The following is a 23,465-nucleotide window of genomic DNA, read 5'->3' as shown; positions in this document are numbered from 1 at the left end:
TTTACATCATATTTTTGCATTTTCATGCACTGTATTTCCTTCAGGAAATGCTTTTCTAGTTACAGTGCATGGAAATGCACTGTACTGTTCTTCCTAGATTTCTTATTACAGTGCAGGAAGATGCACTGTACTGTTCTTCCTAGGCTTCTTATTATTACAGTGCATCTTCTTCTTCTAAAACGTTTAATGCAGCTTTAACGTAAAAAAATTCATTCAAACTTTGACACGTAGATCTTACTTAGGACACCCAGGCAATGTATGTTTCATCTTTGTAACTTTCATACTTTTTAAACTATTAATTAAAAACTACTCAAAATTTCCCCATAGACTTAACATGGGCTGATGACATCATAATAGAGCCGTTAAGCAATTAGAATTCTATGCCAGGTGGTCAGGCCACCTGGCCCAACTGCCAGTCTCAGGCTTTAACCCTTACAAGCCCGACCGTTCTAATTTCGTTAAAATTTTAACGATGACCAATCATCTAATATCTCAGCTGTCCAATGACTGATTTTATTTCTGAAATCTTCCCCGTAATGCTGACAACATAAGCTTCAATTTGATATGATTGGTTAAGGGGTTTATGGCGCGAAATGTTTTGGATACTTGAAGATGAGTCGTGAAAAAAAACTTTTCACTTCAGTCGTACATTTTAACATGGACCGCCAGATGCCACCTGCGCCGTTGGAGTTTACCTCGACTGGAAACCACACAGCTGGATAAACTGAGGTAATATATATTTTTTACATCGTTTCTAGTTATGGTTAATCTTAATTTGTAGTCATAAAATAATGTTATTTGACCGTAATATGCTTTCTCATCAGCGTCAACATTATGGCATAGCGGGGGCTAAGTGCATCGTCATGTAACTTTAGCTAGCTGCATTACTCTGAACTGCTTGCAGTATTCTCTTGATATGCTTTTGATATCAGTTATTTTCATTTGACAATTTCATTTAAAAACCTGTTAGTATATAACCTGTAAGTAAGTTTGTTTTCTAGTACCAATTTGCTTGTTAGGTAAGCATTATATTGGCAAGTCAGTATAGCATACCAAAGCTGAATAAATCAATGGGAAGCGTTTCTAAGTTGCGTTCTCTTACATGAAATAAGTTGAGCGATATTTTTACTCCTCTCAATATGTAGTTGTAGAAAACAAGATGTGAAATCACGGATTCTGTCAGAAATGTAGTGCTAATTAACGTATTGCCTCTCCTCGGGTTGTTACCTCGCTAGGCAGTTTGTAGTGAACTGTTTTACCTTGCTAACTTCTAAATGACAAACATCAGACGTGCTTGTCTCAACATTTTCTAAGATGGCATGACTTGATATTCTACTCTTCTCAATATGTAGTTTTATAGAAAACATGATGTGAAATCACATTATGTCAGAAATGTCATTATTGCATTTAAGCAGTTAGTTACTAGGTGAAATGTAATCTGTCTTTATCTTAATGGCAGCCAGGCAATCAGATTTAGGGTAGCTAAACCCATGTGTAATAAAATGACTTTTCATACTTCTAAATATTTTTGAGTTACTCAAAATGCTTCAATAGTTTAGGCTACCTCTTCTTGTGTATGTATGTGCACACATGCACACATCTGTAGTTTTGTGATTTTATTTTTTAAATTAATAAATGTATTACATTTGTATGATTTTACTGTTGTTTCAGATGGAGGATGACAAGACCTACACAGACCTCCTTGCAGGCCTGAAGAGGTAGCTGACTGCTGATGAGCTTGCGCTCACAATGTTGAAGACCATGTGAGGATGGAGGAAGAAGGTATAGATTTAGGTGGCGTGCGTAGGGTGGTGTAGACTGCCACTAAAACACTTGTTATGTTGATTTTTATGTTGTTGTCCCAGGCATATGTGGTTTTACCAACCGGAACGGGTGGGAGGTTGTGATTAGTAGGCCGTCGTATGCAAACACACAGTGCAGGGGCATGGGACGAAGAGACCCCAGAAGAGTTTCACAGTTTTCTGGGATTGATCATTGACATGGGACTTCACTTCCCTCCCTAATATCCATTGCTACTGGTGAACCAAGTCTCTGAAGGGATCAGGGAGCATTGACCAAATGAGGAATACATATTGTGTACACTTTTTCTCCATTGACATTGCTGTTTCAGTAGTTTCTTATTATTTCAAGTTTGGCAATGCAGAATTTGGTGTTGAACCTAGGTTTGGTAGCTACAGCCAGAAAGACTTTGGCGAAAATCTATCACAACAGCTGGCAGGCATTTCCGTCAAAATTTCAGCCTCGCCTTCAGCTGCTCAAACTACTACTCTGTCGTCTTTTCATCAAGTACATATTCCTGTACAGCAGGAGCCAAAGAAAAATGGTTGGCTTTGTTATAAAAACAATACATAATAACACTAAAGTAGCTTGTATGGCCTGGAGTTTAGCGGTAGGTGACTGCTTTTTTTGGTAAACAAAATTGCTGTCAGATTTGGCATTCTACAGAAGGGGATGCGTTTCGTTATGAGTCATAGGTCTTCTGTGTTTAACCTTCAGGTTCCCCACCCCACCTTTCCCTATCCTCCTCTGTGTGTGTGGGTGAGTTTGTGTGTATATGTGTGTATGTGTTTATTCTCAACAGGCTTGTTCTATGTAATCCACTTTCAAATGTTTAGACACATTGATTTTTGAGTGATGTTGAAGTTGATTGTATTCCTAGCTTTTCATAAATAATACATTTTATAGATGTATATCATTTTCATATTACACTAATTTATATAAGGAAGTTGTATCTGTTGAATCAAATGTATTCTATGTCTCTATTCAGAATTGATCTTCAATAAATATACAGTATACTTACTTCCTGTATTACTGGTAAGGTACATGTTTTTCTTTTATATATCATTATTGTTGACTGTAGCATTTGCTTATATACAAATAAATGGTTTATTCTTATGGACCAAATAAATCTAAACCATTGTGTCTGACTTCATTATTAGTTTTTATGCATACTTTTATGTTTTTGGTGAGAAAGAGAATGTGAATTCTGTCAACATTCTAAATCCCGTTTCCTGCATTTTTTTTACACTTATCACTTAATTTATCATAACTTTTGAAGGTTAATGATATTCCAATTCAGTCTTTTTGTTAAATAGCCCACAACTTGCTGAACATGTCATACACTCTATATTTTCTCTATCTCGTATAGAAATATGATGAAAATTCATTTTTATCTTGAATGAAATTCAATTTTAATGAATTTTGGTATACATTTGAGAGGATTTTCAAAGACTGTTCATTACTATATCAACATTACCATATGTATTTTACATCATTTGATAGAACTGACCCTTCTGATTACAATGGTATGTATATCCCATTGATGGTATGTATTATACTCAAGAAATAAGGTTTTTTGTGTAAGGAGGTCATCCAGCACCAAAAATGGAATGTTCGGCACGGGCACGAAAGGGTTAAGCATACAAACTGGCCCTATTAAGACTACACATCCTGTTCAACTGCTTCATCTGCCAAAAACTGTTTCAAAATAAAAGTCCTCACTACAATATTTCACTGTAAAACAATTTAACCCTTTAAACTACTGAACTTTTTAACTGTTCAGCCATTGTAACTGTTACTTGTCATCAAATATGACTCCTACCCATAGACAGTAAAAGAAATGGACGAACAGACTCCGTCGTTCTCAATGGGAGGGCACTGAGTAATTTTTCAGTTGGTCCCTCCAGTACTGCGCAGACTCGCACTTAACTTCATGACGTTAGTCATCGAACTGAATCTTGTAACTCATATGATAGATACACAGAAATTCTTCTCACACTTCCTTCGCCTTCAAAGTCATCAAAGTTAAACATTTATTTATGTATTATTATTAATATCATCCTCACAAGTGATATCAAGTCGTGTTAATGTTGAAACTACCACACATGATCATCTTCAAAAACAGTCATGGTAAAACAAAACAAAAAAGTTATAGCCTTGAAGCTAATCTTCTTTCCACTTTTCTGACCTACGGTCAATCCATCGAAAACCTCTGAAATGGTTTTCGTTAGACTACCTAACGGTAAAACTACTGTTTTTCATTAGGTTTACTTGCCTCTATGCTTTACCTTAAAGGAGTCATAGAATGCAAACCCGAGTTTACTTTGTCATAGATGAATAGTGATAGTTCAGTGAGTGAAATGGACATACAGAGAACTTCAAACCCCCACCGACACCTCCTTCCTACGCTAATCTCACAATTGAAACTCCCGCCATAAAGCGGAGAATCCAAAGCGAAGCTGCGAAGTTTACGCAAACTTCGCAGGTGGTACCTTATTTGGCTCTGGCCTGTAGATTTGTCAGCCTCAAAATTTACATACAGACCAGCCCACTGGTGCTCTGAGCCCAGGAACGTGAATGGAGAGCGAAGATGAGACAAACACTAGTTTAGCTGCCTGCTCGTTTACACTTCCACAGGAATTATAAAGCAGACAGTTCTTCAAGGATATCGAAAATGAGCCACGGTCGTAAATGCAGTGTTCCAGTTTGAAACTTAGGCTACAAAGAAATCTCAGACTTTCCATAGTCTTCCCAAGGATTCAAAAGTTCGAGGGGCATGGATAATGTTTTTCTACCAGAAGATCCCTGCAAAGTTTGACACTCCGTTATTAATTTGCAAAACATTTCACCGAAGGCAGTTTTCAAAACCTTGTACAGTTAAGCAGGATTTGCTAAGCTGCTGTTACTGAAACGAGGGGCTGTTCCGACCGTAAGGTCATCACAACCGCATGCTGTAAGTATTATTTTGTCGCTAAGCAGTTGTTATTAACCATGCTAACGTGTATCTAGCAAGTAGAATGTGTGATTTAGTTCATTGGCAAGGCTATTTAATTTTCCTGTGTGTCATTCGGATAAAACTGAGTAAAAAAAGCTGAGTAACACGATAGTTTGGTTGCTAAGCTGTAATATAACCCATACCCATAGAACATACGTTTTTGACGTCAGAAGTGGAAACAACTTCACGTTATCAATTCAAATGATATCTAGTCGATATGTTGAAAACCGTGTTGTCTAGATAAAATGGATTTATTTGCACGTTCTTATTTTGGAACATTACAAGAACGGCAGCATGCCAAACAGATACCCCAAGTGTGGCATCTTGCGGGGCTTAGAATATTAGCAAAATGCTTTTGCTGTGAGTTAACAGCTTGGTGTGTGCATGCAAAAGTGACTTTCACTTGTGTCACAACATTTCTGTTGTTTGGTTTAGGTTTTATCTAGCAGCCATGCACTTCAATGAGAATGCGGAGTCCCCACAACAGAAGACAGCCAAGGAGAAACTATGTACAGACTTGCCAAACAATTTGTAAGTTTAATAAAATATGTTTTTATTACAAACAACAAATCAAAATGTGCAACAGTATAGGCACTAAAAAGAACTTATCGATTCACACACAACAGGCTGTCTTAGACCTGATGCTACTGGTGTCAAAATAATCATCAGTACTGTAAACAAAGCACAATGTTCAGGGCCATACAATTTGTTTATTGTACAGTATACAGCCTACAATGCACTGTATTACAGTATCCAATATACAGTGGGCATCCCTTTCAAATGACCACTTCATTCGCGCATTACGCGGCGTGAAGCTGCGTGAAGCTTTAGTACCACTTTCAGCCACTGTGCGTCGCTCTGCCACTACATCGCGCTGCCTGCCGTCCCTTACATAATTGTTGCCGAGAGTAATCCCAGCCTACGAATTCAATAACAAAATAAATCATGCATAATTAAACATTACCTCGATTTAGGCTACTTGGGTATGGCTTAAGGCTTGACTACACGAAAATCGAAATCGAAATTTGCTGTCTACATTATTGTCAGTGTTGGGGTTAACGCAACTACGCAAATCAAAACAGTGGTGTGATAATTGAGCCAGTAGAGAAATAACTGTTCAGAATTAATCTGTAGCCTTGGGTAGGCTTCTGCAGAAAACAATGTTGTTGCCGATTTAATACTATCTGGCGACGTTTTTAACAGGCTACTCAATAGAGGCTTAGACAACTATGATACGTTTTGGTTTCGTAAATTAATTTGCCCTACTTCTTGACTGCAATGTAGTCAATTGACTGCTTGACATGTCATTTTTTATTTTTCTGTACAATAAACAATTACATCTGCTTTATGCCGCAGAATTACATTCATATTTGGCTGACTGCAGACGCGCCACTTCCCTCCCCATATTCCAAGATTAAGATAGTATGAAGTGCTTTTTGTATAGGCTACTATCATAAAAAAATAGTTAAAACGAATAGCTATTTGCAATTTGACAAAACACTGGTCCTCATTTTGCGAATGCGAGGACGATTTGAGCCTGTTACATTTAGTTAGATGTCGAGTCGCGATAATGTTTGAAAACCACTGGCTCGTAATCACAATAATTTAACACCACGACAGTTGGATAACCTACTTCATCATGTCCTCATGCCTACATTTTTGTGAGTAGCATAGAGATCGTTAAAAACAATAAAGGATGGCTCTCCGTTTGGGACATCGAAAACTTTTAATAGACTACCGTCGAAGATGCTGACTTGCAAAAGCCTCGGGATAACACGTTATCTCCACTATCATCAGTCATGCCTCTTGATCAAAGTGGGGAATGAAATAAAAGTTTGAGAACCACTGGCTTAACAAGTTACCTACAGTCCAGAACACAGAATCTGTTGCAATATTCTGATGATCGGCGATGATATCGGCAAATGTTTGTTTTCCAAAGTAAGAATTTCACTTCGCCATGCACCTTCGACAATACCTGGCCTACCTGGTATCATTACAAACATTATTCTGTGTCCTAAAACTGGCATATTTTATGGCATTGTGTCATGTAAGTTCATTGCAAAATTTAGAGAAATGTGTGAGGTGGTCAGCGGGGGACAATTGAGACACACATTGGATTGTGTTATTACTTGAACATTCCACACTATCCACAGCTGTGGTAGGCCTATCAGGGGCAGGAGGATTACTGTCAGCCCAGGCTTTATATAAAATTCTTCAACACAAGGCCTCGAATGTTGTCTTGTTTGTGGAGCGCTTTGCTTCGCTTCTGTAATTTCGGCTTCATTGAAAATGAGGGCTTCCCTCAATGACCCTCCGAGAATAAATAAAGGTTGAATGAATGAATGAATGCAGGCTTGCCCAAAATAAAGGCATGTGGTTTGCGCAGCCTACAGTAAATAACAGACCCGCCAGAATGCGTTATGATGCTTTTTACGAGCAAGATGTTTTTGGTACCCCACACTGCATGTTCTTAAATAACAATGATCATCAGTAATATTAGACCATTAATTTGGGTAAATGGGCAAGCGTGACCACCTTGATTGGCTGATGATTGTAGCGGGCATGATTCCAAACACCTCCCTTACGATGATGAGTGACAGGTCTCAGAATCGCGGCGCTACACAAGGACGGAAGATGATGAATAACTGGGGCCGTAGGCTATTCAAAGGCTTTTATCTTACTACTAGGAGTAGGCTACTCCTAAATCGCACTTAAAGATTTTAGATTGGAGTTTTCTCTTAAAAGTTATTCACAAAGCCTTTCAGACAACTCCTAAACTAGGAGTGAGTCTTCGTGGCTATGGATGACGTCATTACTCATGCACGAGTTTGACTGAAGTGACCACCTTGAGGCCATCCTTAAAAATATTTTCGTTTGCCGTAACCCGACCGACCCTGTCAATTTAGAACCGACCCACATATTTATTTTTTCCCCTTTTAGTCCGACCGACTTGGCGGTTGTAAACTTGCGTTAAGACCGACCGATTTTTTTTTGTACTCTAAACAACCAATACAAATAAAATACTATTTATTTTAGTAGGCCTAAGTATTGTGAATATACATTGCCTACATACAAACGTAGGCTCTCTTAAATAAAACCCTGTGGCGTCATCTGTACACCATTGGTTTACGCATGTCACATTATGGCCTATACGCTTCGTTTCATTCACACAAACATCTCGACAACGCTCATTACTTGGCACGAAGTTCTGGAAGAACTGTGCCAAGATCTTTTCCCATTCCTTCTCACCTCTAGTCTAACGGTGACCGTGTTGAAGAATTGAAATTGGTTGTGGTCTATTCAGTATTTCTCAAAATATGGGTCCGCAAGACTGATGGTCCGTGGAGTCGTGGAGTGAAATTAGGCCCGGTTCTTCGTCTAATAATTTGCTGCGAAGTTGATAAAGATACCGCGGGCCGACAAAAAAAAGAAAACAAACGTTTCTGCTATCGATGTCATTAAACATGGAGCCATACAATAAAGTGGTGGTATGAGCGTTCATTCAATGCAGGCGTCTGCACGAGAGAAACTGAAAATAATCAATAACGTTGGTATCAAAGCTTCGCTTCAACCTGTTGAATGCTATTTAATTGTTTAACGACACTTGATAGAACGGCGTTGATTTTGGAACTTCCATAGAAACAGAGCAGAGACTGTATAATACACTGTATAGCACTGAGTATTGTATAGTCAAATTTGAAAATAACGTGGCCAAAAGCTATTGTTGCCTTCTTTCTATCTGTTAAAGATCAACAGATCAGTGATTTACGCCTATCTGCTCGCCAAAAAAGCTGGTATTGTGTTTCCTGAATCCTTACATTCAGGCATTCAAATTAAACTTCATTAAAAAACATGTATTTTTTTCCTCCATACCAATGTATGATGCTTGCACTAGGGGAAACATCCCAAAACAATAGCACCCATATAATTGTTGCTGTTTTGAAGTATTTCTTTTCTTATGCAAGCATCATGCAACCATGCAAAAAGTAATGAAACTAATTATATCTTACATTACTAAAGCAGTCCTCTGATGTGCATGTCACAAAATATTTAAGTGAAAGTGCATGTATAACAATCTAGGCATAATAATGATTGTGATAATGATAATGACAATTTGATTTTTGAGGGAGTGGGGTTGGGTACGTGTAGATGAGCCTTATGGCCCCAAAGTCTGCCATGACTGGGCATCAGGTCAAAGAAGTTTGAGAAAGGCTGGTCTACATAACCTGCATCAGATTGAGGTTTGCAGTGATGCGCCTGAAGGCACGGGTTGAGGACCCAGTCAGTTATGTCACAATATGCACAATTGTTTAAATTCATACCTACGTAATCACCATGACCAAAATTGTACTTTTTTTTTACTTTGAATCTTGAAAAAAAAAATATATTGACCTACCTACCGACCCATTTTTTTTTTTTTTTTTTTTGGCTGTTACTGCAAACAAGAATATTTTTAAGGATGGCCTGATTGGCTGACGATTGGAACGCGGGAATTCCAAACACCTCTCTTCCGATGATGACTGACAGGTGACAGGTCGGAGAATGCGTGCGCTACACAAGTAGTGTGAAGGACGGAAGATGATTAATAACTGAATAAAAAGGCCTAGCCTAAATGAATAAAGAGTAAGGCAAAACAAATAGCTTAGTAGCCTAATGAAACATAGGCCTATGGATTGATGCAGTAGCCTATCTTTGCAACATTATTAAATTAATCTGTCACCATATCCCTAGGCTACGTTTTGCAAAGAGGAGAACATTTTCATTTGATTCACAATGAAACGTTACATTTCATTTACATGTTAACAATGAGTAGTTTTGGTTGTTGTTGGTGTTATTGCATCCCTTTTATGAATGCAAAATTGTTCCTCGCTATTGGAAGCTCCTGTTGCATAGGCTAATTATTTCAAAACATCGCGAACCTAAAATGCCACAAAAAGCTGTTTGTGAATAGGTCTTAGTGAGTTAGGAGTCCTCTCGACTTAAGCTGTCCCAGACTTAGGTGCTACTTTTAGGTCTAAAATGCTTCGTGAATTACTTTTTTTGTGAAAAATTAGGAGTCCTAAAGTTAGAGTGACCGCCCATTATTTTTAGGAGTTCCTCCTAAATTCGCCAGTTAGGAGCTACTTTTAGCCTTAAAATTCTTTGTGAATACGGCCCCTGAATAAAAGGCCTAGCCTAAATGAATCAAGGCAAAACAAATAGCCTAGTAGCCCAATGAAACATACATGGATTGATGTAGTATCTTTGTAACATTATTAAATTATTATGTTACTATGCCTACGTTTGCAAAAAGAGAACATTTTAATTTGATTCACAATAATGTTACATTTATTTTACATGTTGACAATGATTAGCCTAGTTTTGGTTGTTGTTTGGCGTTATTGCATGTTAGTTATGCCTACAATGCAAAATTGCTTCCTCGCGATTGGAAGCTCCAGTAGCTGCATAGGATTTCAAAACCGCAGGTTTGTGAATAGGTCTGTGAGTAAGGAGTCCTCTTGACTTCTTTTAAGCTGTCAGAGGTGGGAAGGTGTGATTTTTTGGGGAAGGGCCGGATTAACTGGGCACAATTGTCTGATGGCCCCCTTCCCCAGCCAACGTGAATCGGTGGTTAGTTAATAGGCCTATCGCGGAAGATTTTTCCTGCCATCTAAGGCACGAGCGCATCTGTGAGGCCAAGCCTCACCAAGTAGCTTGTTTGTTTACAACTAACATTCCATTTAATTAAACTGCTTTATAGGCTATGCCGAAATAGTTTTCAACACTTTGAATATTAGTGTCGGGTGAATTGAAATGTTCTCAAAGTAGCCTTATGGCTGAAAGCTGCTTGGGACCCCCCCCCCCTCTTTTTTAACAATTCTGTCGGAGGGTCATTGAACAATTTCTAGCAGGCAAGAGAGGGTCATGCAACTTCCAACTGAAGCACTCAAAATTCCTCTGGTGGCCCCTTCAATAAATAACGATCAGTCCCTAGATTGCTGCTGGGCCATATGTCTTGGTTCTGTTAACAACTCATTGTCAAACGCATAGCCTATCTCGCGGTTGCATCCATTACAAACAAACATGCAATGTGAACGTCTGGGATTGGGGAGAGCTCTAAATGCTCTACTGAATAAGCACGAAGTCAAACCTTTAAATGAAAAACACTCTTTAATAATCCAAAAAAATAAACCGCTAATGAAGTAAACTTGTGACCATCAAAAATCGTTTATCGCTTGTAACTCCGTGATACCAGGACGTAACAGGAAGGCATTTGGCTGAGCAACAGAGGTTAATATCATGTTTTGTCCAAATGATGACTATCATCGTTGCTTTTCGGAGAAAACCGAATGTTTCATTCGCCCCGTTTCAATCGTCCGGTTGTACCTACTCAAAACGCAGATAGAACCTTATTATTCTAAGGTAGCGAAATAGCATTCAGCATGATTCATGCCCAATTAATTCCCCCTGTTAAAGTGTTCGCCTTTGTAGTTTGGTTTCGTGATAGCCTATGATAAACGGCTTGTGGCCAAATATGTGAAAACGTTAAAATACAGTAGGCTTATAAACCCGGAAAAGTTGAGTGATTTTTTCATAATCACTTTGGAGGGTCATAGAAAAATGTATTGCTGGCGAGGGAGGGTCACGTCTTTTGGACTAATGCTCCCAAAACTCCTCCGGTAGCCCCTTAAATAAATATTAACAGTCCCTAATGAAGTAAACTTGTGACCATCAAAAATCATTTATCGCCTGTAACTCCGTGATAACAGGACGTAACAGGAAGGCATTTGGCTGAGCAACGGAGGTTAATACTCTATATTTTGTCCAAATGATGTCTGTCTATCATCGTTGCACTCGGAGAAAACCAGAATGTTTAATTTGTCCTGCGTCTCTACGGCTCCAAACGGGATTCACTCGCAGTTAACCAAATATTTCTTTATTAGGGCAGGGCAGGCATATTTCTGGCTATTACATTATTTCTAAACCAGTCTGCTAAAGTCTGTAGTGAAGTCTGTGTAGGGTTTTCCAGGCTCCATTTCTTTTTACGAGACACCCTGCTCACTTGAGCCATCTACCGGTTGTTTGGGTTGTTGCAGCGTCTCACTGGAAAAATACAAATTAAAGTCGCGTGATCCCACGCGCGGACCGCGAGTGAAGCTGGCCAAGTCGAAGCACTGCCCACTGTAAGTCCTCTTTCTTGTCCTCTTCGAGATCATCAAAGACCCTCTTCCTTATTGGGATGCCGTCCAGCGGATTCCTGTGCCCCAGGACTTGTGTGCTCAGCTTGACAGACCTTCCATGGAGGATGCTGTTGCTGAACATGCGTCACGGTTCAGTCGAAAAGGGGTCTGAATCCAACGTACTGCCCTGAAGTATCCGGAAGCTCCCTCCATATGCGTAGCACCACACACAAGGGGATCATGACACGGACGCTTCTTCTAAGGAAACCCCAGCTCCTGCTCACAAAAGAGCTGTAGGCCAAGTCACTTCATTGCCTGCAACGAGAACAGGGTGGAAAAGCAATTTTTTTTTACTATTTATTTTTTAATACTTTACATCAGAGTATCACTGGACGATTGTTGAAAAAAAAAATAAAGTTTATCATTTTGTGGTGTTGATCAAACAGTGTTTTTGCAATATGCTGAACCAATAATGAATGTGTATTGGTTAAAAATATATTTTTTTCTATACTGTAACTGTTAACACTTGTATCAGATTGTCCTCACCTTCCATTCCTCTGATTCTCAAACGGCCATGGTCAGCTCTGTAAATATTCATTGCATTTTGCAAAGAATACAGAGGCCATAATGATCATTCAGGTCAGCTCCTCAGGAACCTGGGTCGGATTGAGGCCATAATGATTTCATTCAGTTATGTTACCTTAGCATGTATTCTATCCTACAACAAAATGGAACACATTTGGTGTTTATTTCATTCTTTTAATAACCTCCTAAAAGCAAAAAGCATAATTGCATGCACTCTAATCGCGATCGTGGTCCAAAACATGCTGTTAGCTCTGTTTTTCCTTATCACGCTTATGTGATCCATATATGGACACTTTTTGTAATAACCAATCGAAAGTTCAAAGGCAAGTCTAGGCTGAGAAGAATCTCATTGGCTGTCTTTTTCAAGGCTGTTTTCTCAAAATGAGTTTCCGCCACAAAGCTCAAAAACTCCCACTTCAAATGTCTCCAGTTTGCCTAACTATATACCAGAGGGGTTTGTTGATATATTAAGATACATGACATTTTATGCCTTGGAAAAAGCGATTTTTTAGGGCTAGTGACATCACATTTACAGGATAACAAAAGTAGAGGTAAATGTTTTCCCATAAATGAACACAATGAAAACATAATTTTGAAATCAGCCTTAAAATGTCAAGATATTTAATTAGATAATAAGTTAAACATTAAATTACAGCAAATAATACATTTTTTTCTCATATTAATGTTAACAACTGGGGAACTGATATCTGCTTGTTAAAAACCCTACTGTATTTTAAACCAGTGATATTTTTATAGCAAATGTCTCCAGTTTTTTACCAGATAAGATCACATATTAGGCTACTACTCAATCAGATGTCAGCCATTTACACTACTGTACCTACTAAACAGTGATATTTATAGGATTTTTGAATTGTACCCCATTGTAGGATAAATAAATAAGTGTTTTGAATTGACACAAATTGGCCTAGTAATATTTTCGTTGACCTCGTTTCACTTCAGCCATAGGCTACAAACTGCACAGAGCTCCTGCCCAGCTAACTGGACGTCCTGTTGTAAGATCATACATTACTACATGGAAACAACGTAAAAATCTTGATAATTAGATGACTTAATCAGCAGGATAGTAGTTACACGAGTACATTAGACCTACTGACGTTACAAACGTAATATTTTCATTGACGCGAGCAGTAGGCTACTCGTTTCACTTGTTACAACCCTGTGGGTCTTGTTTATTATTTGTGTTTGTTACTTTTGTTGTGTGTTCTTCTAGGCAGATTGGCGCAGCTGAGGGGTGGTGTGAAACCCTATGACGTCAGGGTAGCCCGGCCCTTTAAAAGGGGGCTGACTAGCTGTGGGGATCGTTCGTTGCCACCGTCGCTGCCGCACATCGCTGCCACTAGGGGCCAGCCTCGGCCTTGCCGAGCAACTTACCGTCATCATCTCTCACTCCCTGGGGTGAGAGACCAGGAGTGAGCCTGGCGCCCGAGGCCTCACGTTGTAGGCCGTGTTTTTTCTTAATTTAGACATTTTTCCATACTGGTTTTTTTTTGTATTAATAAATACACCATTTTCTTAAGTTTTGTGTCTGCCCGTTTTTTGTTATATCCCACAAGCCCTAGACTGGGATGTAACACACTTCAGCCATAACATTATAGCCTACGAACTGCACAGAGCTCCTGCCCAGCTAACTGGACGTCCTGTTGTAAGATCGCATATTACCACTACAATAATGTATGTAACTCCTAATCAGATGACCTATTCACCAGGAGAATATACTTACTGACTAAAACGAGTACTTTCCTTGCAAGCAGCACTCCTTTCACTACAGCATAGCCTGAACTGCCCACGACGGGCTACAAACTTTTCAGCTAGTTTCTAACTGGACATCTTGACAAAAATTGCACAAGGGTACAAGTTGTAAAACATTTGTTTGTGTGCAAATTAATAACTTCTGTTGCTTACAATGCTAAAAACGAACCTAATGCAATGTTTAGCTTAGTCTACGACACTAACGTGGAAGTATTACAGCTAGCTAACTGGGCTACGTGTTGCAAACTCAAGTAAATGACAAAACTTACCACTCTGAAGTAGTCATTTCCAATCTGTGGGCGACTGGTTGCTCCTCTATTTCAGATTCTTCCTCTGATTCAGGCTCAAATATGCTGTTCAACACCTATGTCTCCATAGTATTTCCACCTTGGCTGTTTCAGTGAGTGCTGTTGGCCATGTTTGCGTCTTTGCTCCGGAGCTTCGCTTGTTGTAAACCAACCAATCAGCACGCAGGTTATTTAAATATTCATGAGCATACCATAAAAGGAAGAAAACCTCGTTTCATTCTAGGGCTTTTAACCAGGCTTGCATTAGGGCGCATAGAACAGCACATATGCCATTTTCAGCCCAACCAATGTTCCACACCCTATTCAGAGACCTTAAGGACCAGCACAAAATACCCTATATCATCATTCTATCACCTCTTTAACATACAATGCTATTGTAGGCTACATAGCTTTGTTCACGAGTTTCCGTGCTGGCTGGACTACGCTTCTTATCCAAACAATACGGTTATCTCCCTTCAGTGCGTTAGTTTCCCTTCAACCGGACATGCTAAACATTCTTCTTACGGGAACCTAATGTTACGCGTCTGAGGTAGTCGAAGTCTTGTTTTGCCTTTTATTGTTTATGTAGATAACACAGAAGCTAAAATATCGGCACATGATATATGTTATATGAAGTTATGGGAGTTCAAAAAAATTCTAAATGAATGGGCGTTCTATGGGGTTAGCAGAGAGTTGATAACCACCGCTACATCGATGCTTCTACTTCCGGGAATTCGCCTGCCCCCTTGCTCCTACCCACTGCAGATAGTTAGCATGGTTAGCATAACTGCTAAAAATGATTAGCTAAGTTAGCTAAGTCACATGGTTAACATAGCTAGCATGCTAGTTAGCATAACTACTAAAAATGACTAGCTAAGTTAGCTAAGTAACATGGTTAGCATAGTTAGCATTTTAACATAGTTAACATGCTAGTTAGCATAACTACTAAAAATGATTAGCTAGGTTAGCTAAGTCACATGGTTAGCATAGTTAACATGTTCACATTGTTAGCATGCTAGTTAGCATAATTAACATAACTACTAAAAATGATTAGCTAGGTTAGCTAAGTCACATGGTTAGCATAGTTAACATTTTAACATTGTTAACAGGCTAGTTAGCATAGTTAGCATATCTACTAAAATTGATTAGTTAAGTTAGGTAAGTCACATGGTTAGCATTTAGCATTGTTAACATGTTAGTTAGCATAGTTAGCATAACTACTAAAAATGATAAGCTAAGTTAGCTAAGTCACATGGTTAACATTGTTAGCATAGTTATCATTTTTGACAAAACTATTAGAAAACATTAGCTAAGCATTAGCTAAGTAACATGTTTTAATTGCTAAAAAGGAATAGCTAAGTTAGCTAAGTCACATGGTTAGCATGTTAACATTCTTAATATTTTAGCATAACTGCTATAAATTATTAGCTAAGTTAGCTAAGTCACATTGTTAGCATAGTTAACAGCATTGACCTGACTTGACCCGAGGTTGCGTGTTAGCCTGCGTGCCTATGTGTATGCACTCATAATGATTCTCAACTTTTTACTGGATTGCCATGAACAAAGTAAAGGCAAAAAAGGTGTTTCTTTGTTAAACAAATTGGAATGCAATGTGAGCCTTGAATTGGATGCCATGCAGGAATTTGCTAGGATCTCAAAACCGGATAATGAGCATGCTTTGCCATAGAGAAACACACGATAGCGCTGGATTATAAACATGCTTTGCCACAAAAATAGACAAAACCGTGGGGTAAGTCCAGCTATATGAAGTTATTATTTTGCTGTCACTTTGTCTGTTTTATAACCCAGAAGGATGTATCAAATGATTGCTCTGTGTCTCCTCTTTCATTTGACATGCGTGGCATATCTATCCGATCACGGGTCAGGGAGTAATTCAAACGAGAGTAATGAGCGTGCAGCGTTGGTTTGTGTACCTGACGTTATTATTTTGCAGTCACTTCGTCTGTTTTCATAAGCCAGAAGGATCGATATACATGGTACCAATGGATAGCCCGGAGTCTCCTCTTTCATCTGATATGCTTGCCATATCTATGTGATCACGGGTTCGCGGGTAATTCAAACGAGAGTAATGGGTGTGCAGGTGAACGCAGAGAAGTATAGACTGTAAATATGATGCAATTTGATTTAATTTCAAGATTTTTTTTAATTTTCATACTTTAACATACAGACAAGTGCGTGGTCTCGTTGGAAAGCCCCACTTCTCCTCTGTCACGCAATAAAAAAATCATCTCAGTTGAACAGTTGCGGAGCAATGTAACAGAGAAGAGAGGGTGTGTTTTTTGACGCACTTTGCGTCAATCGGGTTCTAAGGGTTAAACCTCATCTACCTAGCAACCAATATAGTTTGTTTTTACTCTGTATGATATTTTACATCATATTTTTGCATTTTCATGCACTGTATGTCTGGAGTGGGGCAAGAGAGTTATTAAGCGCTTTCAGACATACTTGTAAGACCGGAGGTTCTGCCAATGTTAAACGGTGGGGCCGTATATCTGAACGACATAACCGGTCATATGGAAGTCCGAATTTAGCCGGTTGTTCTACTACTCCCCCCTAGTATTTCCTCCGGACATTTTGTAAATGTGCTGTGTCTGAACGAGGCGTAGAACATGCGGTTAAAATTCACACCTAGTGAGAGGGCGTGTTGGTGACGTTTCTTTCATGCGTCCACGTGGTTAGATCTGACTTAAATGCAAGTGTTATGATGGAGTGGCATAGTGCTGTCCAGAAAATCTCCGACCTGGAAAGATGCAGACATCACGGAGCCACTGTCCATGAGGGCATACAACATTTTGATAGAACACATGAAGGGAACGGCAAGAGACGTTGTAGCCTACAACTGCATGGCAAGGCCAAACGCATTCAAAAGACTGAATCACCATAAGCAGAAGGCGCTGAAAAGGCAGTAGCCTACAGCAACGTCGTTGACGACAATAACAGGGGTATTTAATAAATTGTTAGCCAACACGGTTTTCTGTTCATTGATACCTCGCTGAGCTCGCTGATATTTGTTGAGCATATATGCCTAGAGAAAATGAAAACGAAGAAAAGCCAACTTTGTTACAAGCTCCTTACGTAAAAGCAAGACACATGGGGAGAGGATGCTTTTGGAAAAAATAAACCATGAAAAAGCGAACAACTTCACTGTTATGTTAGTATTTTGTTTATTGCTTAAAACGTTGTATGATGGCCTTGAAGTCTTGAGTTAGCCTACTGAATTGGCTGGTAGCCTACCATAAAGTTTGTGCATGCTCTCTCTCCAATGCAAACCAGATGTGGGGTTCTATAGCCAAGTAATTCTGGTACATAACGTTGAAAACAGATAAATGTGTTTATTCGAAGCAGACATACTGTTTGCTTACTTGACTAGCCTACTTCAAGTATTAGCCTACGCACAATAGATTTCTCTTCTTTAGCCTACATAATGCATAGGCTACACTTTGTAAACAAAAGCAGCTGTGACAGGCAGCGGCCGCATATATTCTGCGTCATATCTCGCATCTTGTGAACTCTACAAGCCCCCACCCCTCACTCGACAACCACACGGAGATTCTGTAATGTGCGTGTATGTCGTTCACACATACCGTAAAACTCCAAATAATAGCCCGGGCTTTTATTTTCCCAAATCGCCAAACTGCACCGGCTAGTATTAGAGACAGGCGTCTATATGAGACAGGCCTTTAATTCCCTTTACACAAAACTTTTCCTCTGCAAAAATAGAAAATATTATCGAATTAATTATTTCAAACACACTGAATGTCTACCTACATGACTAGGCTATCTGATGACAATTACGGATCATCATTCATTTAGTGTTGAGATGTTGTTCATTGAGTGAGATACAGTAAGATCCAAATAGCAGGGATAGCCAGAACAGATGAAACACGTTTTAATTAAACGTAATCTACAAAGAGATCGTATCACACTGAGAGCTCATATTTTGTCACTAGCAAATGGCCTATATCGGTCCTTTGTCAAATACAGTTGCATTATCAGCCCTGACCAAAACTGTTCAGGAATTATTTATGCAAAAGTGGAACGTGCTTAATGTTTCATTCTCCCTCCTTTTGGCATTTAATGAAACAGCATGAGAGAGCATGAACCATATTGTTTCTCCCGTTTTGTAATTGCCAAATTTGACAACAGTCTACATTCAAATCATAGCCTGAATTCCAGGCTCGCGGGAACATATTTTTGACCAGGGGTGCTGAATAACAAAATAATCATGCATGTCCGACGATTTCTCCCCCAGCATATCATTCGAATTTAGACAGCTAAATACGCCATTTCACCGCCGTGTATGAGTAGGTCTAAGAGTGAGAAGTTTTATAATGCCCTGGGCAGCCACATTCCACTGCAACTATGCGCAGCACTTGCCACTCCGACTCATCAATAAAAACTGTGCGCGCACACAGCAGTCCCATAGAAGCGCACTTGACTTTATATCATTAACCTATTTCAGTAGGTTATATAGCCAGAGAATGTCCATAGACAGGCTCTGATATAGCCTAGTCTAAGGTAAATTCCTTTTCTGACTTCTTTCTCTTTATCGCCATGGCATTTAGAATAAAGAATAAAGTTCGCGAAACGTTCTGGTTTTGTTGCCAGCATAAAAACAAGCTTACCATCGGCCTATCCGCAAATTTTAAACACAAGGGATGAATTGAACGATGACTTAAGTCGGACATATAGGCATAGTTCATATTGGAAAAAAGTTATACAATTTGGAACTCTAATCATAAAGGTCGCAGTCTTATATACTTAAGCCCAAATCACACCCAAGATTCGCGAACGAGAGATGAGCAGCAACTTCATGCAACATTCTAAAACCTTGCAACTGTGACCAGACATGTGAATGCTTTGCGACGGCTTGTAACGATGTGCAACATCTAATTCACACGGCTGTAACCTCCTTTCTGTAACGGTTTGTGTCATTGCGAATCTTTAAACAGACGATCTGACGGGTTTTAGAAGATTAAATACAACCCGAAACTAAAAAACAGACCAGGCCTCTACTGGAGACCGGCCTTTAACCCAAACCTGTAGCCACGCCAGGCATTTAAAAGAGACAGGCGTCTCTTAGGGACTCTGCGATTATTTGAAGTTTTACGGTATGTGGTTTTAACATTAAATTATAATTATTATATTGTAATTGGGTCAATGATGTGACATGTATTGTCTTGTCCAAGTATTAGAATTTCTTTGAAGCTATTTCAATCCACATGTGTAATGCCTCCATTTAATCTACAAAACCTGTGTAATTTAAACATATTTTCAGTACATTAATATTACCCCCAAAATATCAGGTGGTCCAACCATCCAAGCAAAAAGTACTAATTACAAACAGTAAAAATATTGACTTTGAAGCGCGGCAACACTACATTGGCCCAACTGGCTCATGAACTAAATCATTTTGCAATTAGTAGTCAGTAGAAAACATTTGAATTGAATTGATCTAATTCAATTTGATGGGCTTGTTGCTTTTTGAAATGCATCCTCAAAAAAATTAAACATGGAATTGTGTGATGTATATTTGAGTATTTTGATTTCCTGTCTGATAATAACAAAAACAGACTCATATCCAAGCATTTAATCTTAAATATAATTTTATTTTACAGACGCCCTCAAGAAGAACCCCCTTACCAGCACTACAAACGGTCATTAGGGAAATGGTTTACTGGGGCAAGGGACAAGGGAGGGCTGAGGGCAGCCAGAGTGGCAAAGTGATTTAATTCAATTCAATTTAGGTATTACTGTTTGTAACCAGTTCTTGTTGTTGTTCTCTGTGTTGATGTTGATGTTCTCTGTGTTGTAATTTATTAAATGATTATTATTAAATACAGAAAAAGAAAATTAGGCTGCTTTTTCTGCTGTTTGGTGGGACCATAGAGCCATAGCCCCCTGGAAGTGACTAATATTATTTTCTAGTGAACTACAAATTGGTCTGGTTTTGGATTGCTATTTATAGTGTATGTTGTAAACATTGGAAATTTAATTATATTTTATTGTAAATGTTGGAGCCATATGACATTGAAGACGGGACCAAGATCTTGTATGCATTGCCCAGCTTTGCCCTACTTAATAACTATAATCTTGCATGCAACCCATTTGGCCAATGTGTAGAACCTAGACAGAATATTAAGGTGGGGCACGGATGGGTCTGGCATTTATTGCCCAGTTTGGAGCCACATAAAACCCATTGTAATCCTGCCTGAAGCCCATGTGGACAAATGGCATGGGGCCACTATAGAACCTGTGATTCATCCCTCCTACACCCCATTATTTAAATCATGTAGTACCCATGTAGAACCCAGGTAGAATTTAAGGCTGGGGCCCCAGATGGGTCCATTGTTTGTTGCCCATTTGGTAGCCACATAAAACCCAGTGTAATCCTGCATGAAACCCATGTGGGTAAATTACATGGGGCCACTTTGAAACCCATGGACAATCCCACGAAAAACCCATATTTCAACCCATGAGGTACCCATGTAGGACCCAGGTAGAATTTAAGGCTGGGTTCCAAAAGGGTCCAGTGTATGTTGCCCAGTTGGGACCCAAATAAAACCCAGTGTAATCCAGCATGGAGCCCATGTGGGCAAATTACATGGGGCCACTTTGGAAACCGCGGACAATCCCACAAAAAAAACATATTTCAACCCATGAGGTACCCATGTAGGACCCAGGTAGAATTTAAGGCTGGGTTCCAGAAGGGTCCAGTGTACAGTATGTTGCCCAGTTGGGACCCAAATAAAACCCAGTGTAATCCTGCATGGAGCCCATGTGGGCAAATGACATGGGGCCATTTTGGAACCCGCGGACAATCCCACATTGGACCCATATTGGCAAAATATATGGTACCCACATGGGCCCCACATACAAATGTTGGCTGGGTAGTGGCAGCCAAAATGCCCACTAGTTAACTAGTAAGGCCCAAATTCTCTCTAGTTAACTAGTTAATATGTTTCATATCTTACTAGTTAACTAGTAATGCTCAGCATGTTCACTAGTTAACTAGTGGACATTGAAATGTGCACTAGTTAACTAGTTAAAGACTTGTATATTTTACTAGTCAACTAGTAAGGTACAAATATGTTTACTAGCTGACTACTGAATGTCAAATTCCCACTTGTTAACTTCTATGTAATTTGGCCAGCCGCTTAAGCATTTATTCTGATATCTTGATACCAGGCCAACATGTAAGCCATTGTTGGCAACTAGTTAACTAGTGAGCCATGTTTGTGCACACTAAAAAACCAACCTTGCAACATTGAGACTACTGTCCCGGAAAGAGAAGTTGTAGCACTGCCACATAATTTTAGGATTCACTTTTCTTAAGTCTGTGTTATGAAATGATAACCAACATAAAAGTGTTCTCCGTTATATTTTTCCATGTTATGTAAGTCTGTAGCCCTATTGTGAACACCATTTGAATTCTGTTGTACGTCTTAGCTCTGATTAGCTGATGGTAACTGTCAGATGACGCAAGCGACCTGTCAAGCGTCAGCTGATATGATTCAAGTTTAAAACGCAGAGGTGCGCGAGGGCCAGGGGGCTTCTTTGAACAGTAGGCCTACCCAGGGAGTCTACGTGAGACCTGGACAAACTTTGTGTGGATTTGATATATCCCAACGAAAGGTGGTTCTAGGTCGGAACCACAGACATACCGGAGAGACAGGACTGAGCTTGGAGATCGCCGTTGTCGAGTCGCTGGGATCCGGTAAGAAGGATCCTATTTTTTGTTTATCCAAAAGCCTCGTCGGATTCAACGTTTTCTTTGTGGATTACACGGGTTGCACTGGACGTGGATTATTCAGACTGTTTTCTTCTTTGCGGTGGATTTTATTATTATTATTATTATTATTATTATTATTATTATTACATTACATTTGGCTGACGCTTTTTAGCCAAAGCGACTAACAACATAGTAAACAGTTTAAGTTTTAGAGCAGTTCTCAACAATTTTAGGACAATTTAAAAACATTAGAGTGCAGTAAGAATAAGTGCATCAGTGAGTGCTGTTTTTAACAGTTACTTGTCAGTTTGAGACGGCTGGTGAGTGCTTGGATCAGTAAGACTTGTTGTAAGTGTTGCTATGAGAGGAGATGTTCTTTAAAGAGCTGGGTCTTCAGGAGTTTTCTGAAAATGGAGAAGGATGTCTCTGCCCTTGTAAGAGCTGGCAGTGTGTTCCACCAACGAGGAACAACAGATGAGAAAAGTTTGGATTGGCTTGAGCGTACAGGTGGTAGAGCTAGACGTCGTTCGTCTGAGGAGCGCAGCGGTCTGGAGGTAGTGTATGTCTGTATGAGGGCATTCAAGTAGGTGGGAGCAGAACCAGAGACTACTTTGTAGGCAAGCGTTAGAGCATTGAATTTGATGCGGGCCGCCATAGGTAGCCAGTGTAGCTGGATGAGCAGCGGGTAACATGTGCCCTTTTGGGTTGGTTGTAGACCAGGCGCCCGCCCGCGTTCTGGATCATCTGAAGTGGTTTCACTCGCGCAGGCTGGGAGACCTGTCAGGAGGGCATTGCAGTAGTCGAGTCGTGAGATGACTATTGCCTGAACCAGAAGTTGGGTAGCATCTTGAGTCAAGTAAGTCCTGATTTTCCCGTGATGTTGTAGAGTGCTGAAACAGCATGACCGGGCGACTGAGGCAACATGATCTGAGAAGTTTAGTTGGTTGTCGAGAACAACTCCTAGATTTTTGCAGTCCTGGTAGGTGAAACAGACAGGGAGTCAAATTTGATGTTGATGTCGTGATGTATGGTAGGTTTAGCTGGGAGGACCAGTAGTTCAGTCTTTGAGAGGTTCAGCTGGAGGTGGTGTGCCTTCATCCATGTAGCTATGTCTG

General features: G+C 39.6%; 1 long non-coding RNA gene across 1 annotated transcript; it reads left to right on the top strand.

Moving 5' to 3' along the window:
- The first annotated feature begins 4,542 nt into the window (after nt 1–4,542).
- On the top strand, nt 4,543–12,377 carry LOC125309701. Its single transcript, XR_007196173.1, has 3 exons — nt 4,543–4,753; nt 5,231–5,326; nt 11,987–12,377. It is a non-coding gene; the product is annotated as an uncharacterized LOC125309701 (long non-coding RNA).
- Nucleotides 12,378–23,465: the final 11,088 nt, after the last annotated feature.

Source organism: Alosa alosa, chromosome 16, assembly GCF_017589495.1.
Source record: "Alosa alosa isolate M-15738 ecotype Scorff River chromosome 16, AALO_Geno_1.1, whole genome shotgun sequence".
Taxonomy (NCBI): Eukaryota; Metazoa; Chordata; class Actinopteri; order Clupeiformes; family Clupeidae; genus Alosa; species Alosa alosa.
The sequence above is the reverse complement of the archived record's forward strand: the minus strand, read 5'-3'. Positions and strand labels throughout refer to the sequence as shown.